Source organism: Cygnus atratus, chromosome 10, assembly GCF_013377495.2.
Source record: "Cygnus atratus isolate AKBS03 ecotype Queensland, Australia chromosome 10, CAtr_DNAZoo_HiC_assembly, whole genome shotgun sequence".
NCBI lineage: Eukaryota > Metazoa > Chordata > Aves > Anseriformes > Anatidae > Cygnus > Cygnus atratus.
Genome location: NC_066371.1, coordinates 4,038,120 through 4,048,159, shown reverse-complemented (window position 1 = coordinate 4,048,159; position 10,040 = coordinate 4,038,120).

Below are 10,040 nucleotides of genomic sequence, written 5' to 3'. Positions count from 1 at the left end.
GCTTGTTAGAACAAGTGTTGAGAGAACTCGTGGAATTGCAGTGTCAGCCCAGGGTGGCTGCCTGGAAAAAAGCAGCAAGTTGTGCCATGGGGGCTGGATAGGTCTAACCCGAAGTTATGGGCTTGGAGGCTTGAGAAAGAGGAATGGGAAGGGTCAATGGAGGGAACAGCTGATGCCTTTTTAATGGGAGAAGGGTCAGTGGGTTGGCAGCAGAATTGATGAACTGCCAGTGTAATATGCTGCGTGTAACACCGAGGCTATGCCATGCACTGTGTTTTAGGAGCATGGTGCCTGTCGTCAGGAACTGGCACAGGCTTACCTCTCTGCTGAGTGAGTCTCAGGCATGCCATGTTATATATATTTAGTTAGATCGTTTCTTTTCTTTCTTTCTATATTTCTTTTTTAATCTAAAATGATTAAAAAGAGAACCTTTAGGCTCTTTTGTGCTGGAATCTCAAGAGGATATGATTTTGGATTTGCTAGGTGGTTATCAAGTGTTGTGGTTGTCTGGTGAGAGAGAGGAGGTTAAAAGAGGAGTTCAGTAGATGGGGAGCAGTGCTGGAGGGAAGAATTGGGTAAATCTTTTGTGCTCTCTCAGCATAAGTTTGTGTGAACATTTCATCAGAGCAGAAACAGCAGAAGTGAAACTTCTCTCTTATCAGATTGGATGAGGGTGGTAGCATTGCAGAACTGTTGAGTGTGTGACCTTATTTTTTCCATTCAGAACCAGATGTGGGCATAAGGCTTGTACTGGAAAAATGTAATCCTCTGAATATGCAGCTAGGTGGGACATGAAAACATCTTCTGATTTAAGTTTTAAGCTGTCTTCTGCATCTGTGATGCCATCATAAGCATAAGCTATTTTTGTATCAGCAGTTATCATGATGTATTTCATTGATTGCAAGTTTTTGCCTTGTTTTGCCTGGAAGGTATTGGGTTGACTTTTCCTCCTCTAGGTTTTTGAGGCGACAGTCACCTAAGAGTTAAAAGAGCTTTATTTTGCAGTGAATACATGGTGGGTATGGCTGCACCGTCAGCGGAGAATGATGCTAATGGAAAGGACATAAGAAACAAATTTGAAGCATGTACATTAGCAAGCGTGGTCATTGGCTAATTGGTGTGTTAACATGCACGGTGGTACAATTCAAAGCCCTTAGAAGGTCTCCCTCTAAGAGTACTTCCACTGCTAGGCATTTTGCCTCATATGAAAATGTTCCAGAAATGCAGGTTCCACCTAAAATAGTCAGTGTAATTTTTCAGACTGAGAGAAGCAAACAATCTCTTTGTTTCTTTTTCATTTTCACCTTCTCCTTGTTCTTCAAAACAAGGCATTAATCAATGACAATAGAAACTGCTACTCTTAGGGCTGTCAGTGTTTATAGCTTGGGGTTTAATAGCAAGGACATAAATATATACTTTTCATTACAGTTTTGCTGTTATTTGCTCATCATCCGCAGTATCTGATATTATCATAACTCTTTGGTTGAAGCTATTAAAGTTATGGTTTGTAGCTCACACTGGCATGAAGCAGACAGAGAGCCATAAAAGTGGGGGGAAAAAATAGATTGAGATTCAACTATTAGGCAGTATTGGTCATTTTCTCACTATTCATATAACAGCAAATCTAATCCTGGTAGCTTGTATTTTAAACCTTCTTCCTTCCTTATCCTGCACACCTCCACCCCCCAGGAAAATTTCTTCTCTTCAATTAAGCTAAAATCATGTTTGCCATTGCAAGTGCAGGAAGATGTTTGGCTCATTACGGCCAAGTATTACTAAGCAAAGAATGTTTGTATTTCTATCAGACAAAAGAAGGAACTTGATTAGGGCTCAAAGAAGAGCTGACTTGAAGCTGTGGTTGCCATGAGTCATTGTGGTGCCCACCCCAATTCTGGGCTGCGAGAGCAAGGATCCCATGGAGCATTTGTTTACGAGGACATTCTCCAATGGAAAATCTTCACAGGGAAGCTTTCCATCTCCCTATAGTCAGCATTGGCTGGGAAATTCCTCCAGTGGGTCCCTACCCATGAGCTTTTTATCTGCATTTGGAGCACTCCTCGCTGTCAATACTTTGGCCTGTTCACAAGTGAGTGGGTAGAAAGACAATGAAGCAATAAAACTTGTCTGCTAGTTAAAGATGGCCAATGAGAAAATAAAGCCTCAGTTGAGACTTGTCAGGATAGAAAATATCTGAGACGGTGACTTCATGAGTATAAATCATTCATCTTCTGGCAGAAAAACTTTCCTTCAGCTACGTCTTGAAATTACCAGCAAGAAATTCTAGATCAAATTGTGGTCTGACTTGTAACTATGCCGAATCTTGTGGCGCTGCTGGGCTCCTTTAGGATACGTACTAAACTTTCTAACACACTGGGAAGAATCCTCAATTACGTGAGCCTGATCAAAAATCCACTACCTTTAGTGGGTTTTGAATTAAGTCCTAGGGACTCCTAGCTATTTCATACTCTATATCGGTTTAAATTTCTGTTCACCCACTAATTCCTAGAACACAAATTTACAAAGAGTAGAAATGCTTTTTCATCTGCCCCCCTTCTGAACTGTTCACTCGGATGTCGGCAGAGACTTATTTTTGCTGGGTTTTCCCAGCTTTCTGCTTTCCAGGCTTATCTTTAAATAGCCCAATTCTGTCAGAGTATTTTAGGATTTGTTTTAGTCTCTAAGATTTCACGTGACTATCAAACAAAATAAAACATCCTTAAAAAGAAGGCTTTATACAAATCTGATTGTATTCCTCTCCAAAGAAGTAGCACAGAACAAGTTTGATTTTGTTTTCAAGTAGGGTATTATTCATTGTAAGCTACTAAATGCTTGTAGTAACTCTACTTCAGAAAAACGAGCCAGAAGTGAATGCATTTCCCGTCTCCCTTTCTGGCTGTTCACTTGCTGAATGGTTCGCCTTCTCTTCTAATAACTGCCCACTGAAACTTGTTAGTTTCCCTGTGCCTGTGGTGGGCGAGAGTGGACTTTGTCAGCTGAAATCTGTGGAAGTGTATTTATGTATATCTATAGCATGAGCACTGATGTGAACAGTGTTTTTTGGCAAAATGGTTTTCTCACATAAATGGCAAAACTGAAGCTTTAGGCCTGGGAGGGAGGCACAGCTGTCCCCAGTTTTTACTTTGAATGTTTTAAGATTCAGGAAGGACTTTCTAGCTGGAGAGGAGGGGAGGATGACCTGTGAAGAGCCTGCCAAATCTGAAAACTGAAGTCTGAGTTTCCAGGTTCTGAATGAAGCATCCCAGGGGGATCCTGCAGCCTCTGTGCGGACAGGCTCCTTTCATACAAAGAGTTAATGCTATTTGGGCAGAGGGAGTACACAGCAGTGCTGTAGGGAGAGGACTCATGGTACGGATCTGGTTTAAATCCCTGCTCAGCCAAGTTCTGTCTGCTTTGGCCACCGACCTGGAGTCCCTTAGGGGCCCTTCCCTTCTCCTTAGCTTACTCATGCTCGGCACATACCTGGTTCAGCAGGTGCTGTTAATGTAAAAATGAGAACAACAAAACCCCCAAACCCACTTTTCTTTCCCATTTCCATTTTCTTCCAGCAGGACCGGAGCTCTGGGCGGATTCACCCATTCTGGAGGGCCCTCGGCTCTGTGATGTGCCGCACAGCTGCAGGCCAGGGGCTCTTCACTGCTTTTCATACGCTCACCCGCGGTGTTACTGCAGGATTTGTGTTTCAGTACCACACAGAGGACAACGTTTGCTTTGAAAGACACTAGCGATGTCTCAGAAGGGAGATGAAACACCTCGTTGTGTGTCCTGGCACGCGTGGCGATATGCCCGGGGGTCTGATGTGTCAGCAGTGCCCTTCTCTTTGCTCCTCTCTTCATTCCTAAGAAAACAGTGAAAGGGTGGAACCTGTGGTGGCCTTGTAAAATAACCGCTGTAGTGTTTCCATATGGTGTCTGTGAGTAAAGGCCTTTGTGTCACAGTTTAAACAATCTTATTTCTGTAGCCCTGTGTGCGAAGGAGATGTTTGGTTGTGCAGGGAGGTGCAGACAGCGCCCGGAGCACGGCAGTCACTGGCAGCACGGGAAGGCTGCAGATGCTTCAGTCAATGGCAGTGTTTTTGTAGCTGGCCGCCTCCTGTCCTGGCGGAGCTCCTCTTCCCATCTGACCGCTAGCTGACGGTCCTGAGATCTGCCTTCTGCGCCGAGACCTCCCGCAGCACTGCCGCTCCTGTCAGCGACAGCCTTCAGTCGGCCCAAGATGGGGAAGGATCACAAGCCGGAATACCGACCCTGTGAGAGGCTTGCAGTCACTGCCTTCCGTAAATGTGTCCTTCAGCACTGCTCCCCTGCGGCTGACCGACTTGAATGTCCTCGCAAAGAGGGAACAGAGATGTTCCCTCTCACTGCGGGTGCTCATTTCTAATCCCTGACAACCCTTCCACGTGGTATAGCCTCACTGGGCACAAATTGCTCTGGAGCAACCAGGAAAGTGAGAGAGGCCTGAGAGAGTTTGAGGTGCTGGTCAAATAAAAAGTGAAAAGACAAAGGAGAATACTATGAGGTAGTTTGCTGGGGTCCGTTGCTACTGCAGGCTGGCGGAATGGGGAATCTGGGTCTGAAGTAGGTCTCCTCTTCCTGCGGTGGAGAGGGCAAAACTCTGAACTGCAGTTTTAAGGCAACCTTGTCTCAGATGTTGGTGATGACTTGAGGTTTAAAGCTGAGCTGGGAATATACAAGCCCTTTGGCAGGCACTTGTTATTTAGCAGAATTACTGCATTTTGGGCTTGTGTGCCCCTGCTGATGGCACTAATCTCCATGCTAGGAGACAAAGTACCAGCTGTGCCTGGTCCTGTTTGTACTATTTTAGCCACATGGATGTTCATCCATTTAATTTGGAAATATTTCTCTGCACTCATCAACAGCCACATGCAGGCAACTGAAATTGCCACATTCATTCTGACTTAGTTTTGAAAACGACAGATGCTACATTACTGTAAAACATGGTGAAAGGGTTTTCTAGCTTTGTTTTTGTTTCTCATTTGTCTGTGAATGTTTGATATATACAAGCCATTAATGCTGATGAGTGAAGCTGCTTTTCTTCAGCGAGGTCTGCTCCTTCTCCTCTAAAGTCAAGCAAAACTTCCACTGGGGGACTAGTGCCATTTGTGCTTAGGCAAAGGACTTAGAAACTGCACTGGGACTCAGGAAGGAGACGAGTTGGCACGCGTGACTCACAAATATGCGCAGATGTGTTATGTGGAGGTTATTACTTTTTCTTAATAATGTGACTTTTTCCCCAGCCTGAATAATTCAAATGAACAATACTGTTGTGAGCATGCCTAAAGGCATGTAAACTTCTCCGTCCTCTAGGTGTGTGGTATGTGTTCTGCTTCCACTGCAGATATTTTTAAGGGCAGAAATACAAAAACCTCTGCTAAGCCTCGCGTATCAAGCATGAGCCTTGCACAACTGATTCTATCTGGTGCCTGCTCAGGTCTGGGGCTGTGTCACAGAGCTGCAGCGTGGCGCTAGAGCCACCTTGACCTCGTGAACCAGCTGTGCTCAGGGCACTGGTGGGGACAGGGACTGTGCCACTCGGCTGCTCACCAGGGCCCTGGGACCCACAGGACCCTGCTCATGCAGGCACTGCCTGGTCCTGCACCCCAAGGACCGCTCACACCGCCTCCCACACAAACTGAGGTGCTGCCATGGTTTGCATTGGGAGATGGTGGTCAGGGTGCTTAAAGACAAGTCTCAAGACTTGCAAGACTAGGACATAAAAGGCTGTAGTGTGTGTCACAATGATGCTTGTGGAGAAGAGAAGCAGAACCTGTGCTGAAACTCTTGACCCCCCTTTTAGTGGCTGCTGCTTTGTGCTTCTGGCCTTTGCATTCTGCGGGATGTTGTTTGTTTAGGTTGTGTTTAGCAATGCTTGATAACGTTGTGTTTGAGTGGGGGATTGCATTAGATGATCTCCAGAGGTTCCTTCCTGCATCAGTTATTCTGTAGTATGAAGGCACAGAGAGATGCCTACAAAGACTTCTGGAAAGACTAAATGAAGCAGAACTTGTAGTTGCACTGATAAACACTGGCAGGAGAGAGCCATGCAGTTTTCTATGTAGGAGTTGTCTATGTAGGAGTTGTCTTTCCTTCCTAGAGATAGCTTTTGATGACTTTGGAATGGAAATGCTGAAAAAGGCTCATCAGGTTATTACCAACCACCATGTAGTGCTTGCCTCTGCCTTGAGTTCGGGTTGTGGAGAGGAGCCCGTGGAGTTTCTTTGAATGAGAGCTTAAATGCAGTAGAGCAGAGAAGCCTTTTCTGGAATAGCTTTGTAAAACTGGCTTTGCTTTTTGTTACATTTGGCATCAGTGCTTGCTGGACCTTATGGTGTAACTGAGATTTGTTTCTTCTGGAAATTATTTGGATGTGACCTTCCTGCTTTTATTTTGGCTGCTACCTCAAGCCCTGAGGACTAGTAAATGGTGGATGCTTACATTGAACTGGAGCTAAGCAGAAATTTGACAAAGCTTGGGTCCCTTCAATTTGCAGCCTTTTGATTTACTTTTATTAAACAATTATAGTTGGATTTGCCTTTTGGGGAGTCTTTGTTTATGGCATTCTAAGCTAACAAAGACCAGCTAAGCCAAAGGATGGATTATCGAAAATCAAAGCTAGCTCTCCTAATGGGGACAATGGAATCCCGCCCGGTGCGAGCCGCGCTGTGACACCTGGGAGGCCCGCGCTCCAATATGATAAAGTATTTTCTTTGAGAGAAGGTCACCAAAAGTTCACTTTTACAGAGAAGTTCTTATTCTCGGTTAATGGGGCTCCCTGTTGCATGGTCCTGCAGTTGCCTAACATAAAAAGGATGGATTGTCAAAGAAATTACTTGTAAAGCTCCTCCCTGGCAAACTTATCTGAAAGGACAGACCAAGTGCTCTCCTGGCCAAAATGAGCGGCCCACGACCCAGCCACCCAAGCTATTGTGCCCTTTTGCACTTCTGCAGTGTAGGATTTGTCAGCAGTTTGGTTTCAAACCTTTGTTCTGGGCATGTGCTGTCTTTTAGGGTTGCATTTTATAATAGAATCTCCTACCTGGCTTTCAGAGCGAGCCACATAATCTTTTAAGCCGTGGAAATGAAGAGATTTCCAGTCCTTTGGGGATTTTTCTACTTCCAAAAGAGCAGAATTATAATTTAATGTGAAATATTATATGCTGATTATATCATACGTGAAATGGACTTTTTGGTCCTTAAGATCTAAGCACAAATTCAAAACATACAGGCAGAGCCAGATTTGGCTTTTTGCGTGTGTGCTTTATGTATGTAATTTCCTGCATATGTAAGTGATCCCCAGTCATAGCTGGGCCCAGGCCCAACTGAAAAACTGCAGTGATTATTCTTTCTGGTCCCTTTCCGACGTAGCTGACTCATTTTCCCCAGAAAGGGGAGAGATGGAAGTAGGACGTGAGAAATGCATGACCTAAGGCCAACATCATCTGCTGGGAGGAATAGGTAAGCTGTTGGGGCTTATTTCAACTTGACTTTTCATGTGTAAATGCAGGTGCTGGGAGAAGATACTGGAGAATTTTAGTTATCTTTTTAAAATTACTAAAAAAGTAAGAATATCAGACCAGATTTTTATTTGGGCTTTGACTTCGGTGGAGCTACACTGACTATCATAATATTGGCATTGTATTTCTGTAAATTGAACCACTAATTGGAGCATTGTTATCAGGTTGTTTGCATTATTCATTGATTTGATTATATCTTATCCAAGAAACATTCTGTGTTGCAGAAGATGACACAGTTTTTCATAATAAACTGGTGGAACTTTGTTCCCATTTTGGACTTCATCAGTAAAGAGCATTGTGACTATGTGCAGATCCAGAACGTTAATATATTCATTTAGGTAACAGAACTTGGATGAAATATTCAAAACTGGCAGATTGGATCCAGTAGAGTAGGCAAGTGGTGTTTCAATTTCTTTTGTTATTGTGTTTTCCAGCTAGTTTTCAGAGTAGGCCATTGCATCTTTTTATGTTACAGAAATGAGGGTTTTTCCAGTATTTTGGGCATTTTATGATTCCAGGAAGAAGGTTTAGGACCCAACTGAGAGGAGTTAACGCAAGACCTCTTCTGGGCATTGCATGCTAACCTGCAAACGTGGCCATTAGAGGGTTTATGACCAGTCCTGCAACAGAAATAGTTGCATAATTTATTAACATGGATCTGCTGGAGTTTTTTGGGCAGGCACAGCTTGGGAGGGCATTATGTTAGCAGGGCTGCGGGATGATTAACGTCTTTTAAGCAGTGACAATTAAAAGGTATTTAGGTAGCTTTCCCCATAGAAGCCCCTGAATCTAGTACTGCCTTGTGTCATGAGGACGCTCAGAGAAAAGTGGCATTAATTCTGCATGTCTGCATTTGAACAGCGAACGCATCTTCACTTAAACCTTGTGCTGCTGAGCTGTGCTTGTGCAAAAAAGCTACCACTCTTCCAGATTAACTCTGGCTGGAGGCTCACAGAAGCTGTTCTGATGAAGAGAAAAGCTGCTGGGCTGAAAACCCAAGCAGAATCTTTGCTATTTTGTTACAGTAAAGAATTTACATTTAATAAAACCGGAGACCTCTTGGTTTTATTAAAGGTACCTCCTCTCTACCTTGGGCTGGAGGTACAGCATCTGCTGTGACAGTTTCTGCCTTTTGTTTTTTGACTTCTCTCTAATTAGTTTATGTTCCAAGACATCCTTAATACAACAACTGATTTAAGAAGAATTGAAAATAAAGCAAAAATAGGAGTTTAAATCGCTTATGGCTTGCTTTGTATGGCTTCCAGGCATTTGAGCAATTTTGCTAACAAGTATCCTGTAACCTATTTCCAAAGGCCACTAGTAGATAATTATATTTGGTTAATTTACATACTTTCAGTTTATAATCCTAATTAGTTCTCCAACCAGTATTCCCTAGGCAATTTGGAGTCTTACCTCATTTTATTTGCCATCCCTAATGTGCAAGTTCTCTTCTTTTAATTTACAAAAAAAACGCTGTTAGGTTTGGTTCAGGGCTTTCCCATTTCAGTGCACATCTAAGCTGGGTGATTCCACGCTGATTTAAACCCTATTTGCAAATAAGTATTTTACATTTTTATAGATCTTACATCTGGGAGACATTCTGCAATTTAGGGAAACTGCCCCGAGTTTGACACGGAGCCTGTTTTTCTGGGAAGAATCAGGCCGAATTCGGCACTGAGCTGTACGCAGGGATTCCTGTTCAAATCTCTGGTTTGCCGAGGGGGTGTTGGTGTAGGATGGGGACAGGTAGGAGGCACCAGGTGTGTGACAGCAGCATGCCAGCCAAAGCAGGGACGGGTGTGGGTGGCAGGAATGAATGAAGGCTGCGTGCAGGAGAGCCTCCGGGAGCTGTGCACGCGGGCTCTGTAAGGAGACTTAAAATCTCCCAGCTGCTTGGCAATTGCTCGTTCTCCCTTCGTGTATTTAGGCTCTCTCCCTGTCCTACTCTGGGCTTGGCTACCACCCAGGAGGATATTACACTCAATGAAGCGGCCAGGGAGGGAGGGAAAAGGAGGAGGATGGAAATGAGTATTTGTATTTCTAGGTGTAAATGAGAAACACTCCCTTTATCTCGTTCCAGGCTCAAACGAAATTCAGAAGGTGCTTGGAACCAGCCTCCCCAGCGCAAGGAGCACACCTGGGAGTGCCGGTCCCTGCAGCAGTCAGAGCAACTGGGGCTGAAGCTAAGGGTCAGCCTCCTGCCGAGGTTTGGACCCGCTGAGGCTGGCTCTGCTGCTCTGCAGAGGTGGCTGAGAGAGGCTGCCAGGTGAAGCCTCAGGTAAGTCAGGAGTTGTTATCTTTTTAAGCACTGAGGTACCTACTATAATACAAGTTTTTAGAAAAGCTGTTATATGACGTATTTCCACTTAGGCATCAAAGGCTGCTTTCTGGTCCAATTCATTTCACTGTAATGAGGTCAGGTTTGGACTAACTTTATGGTAATTTCCACTATTTCCTTGCAATCTATAAAAAGAACCCAAATCTCCCT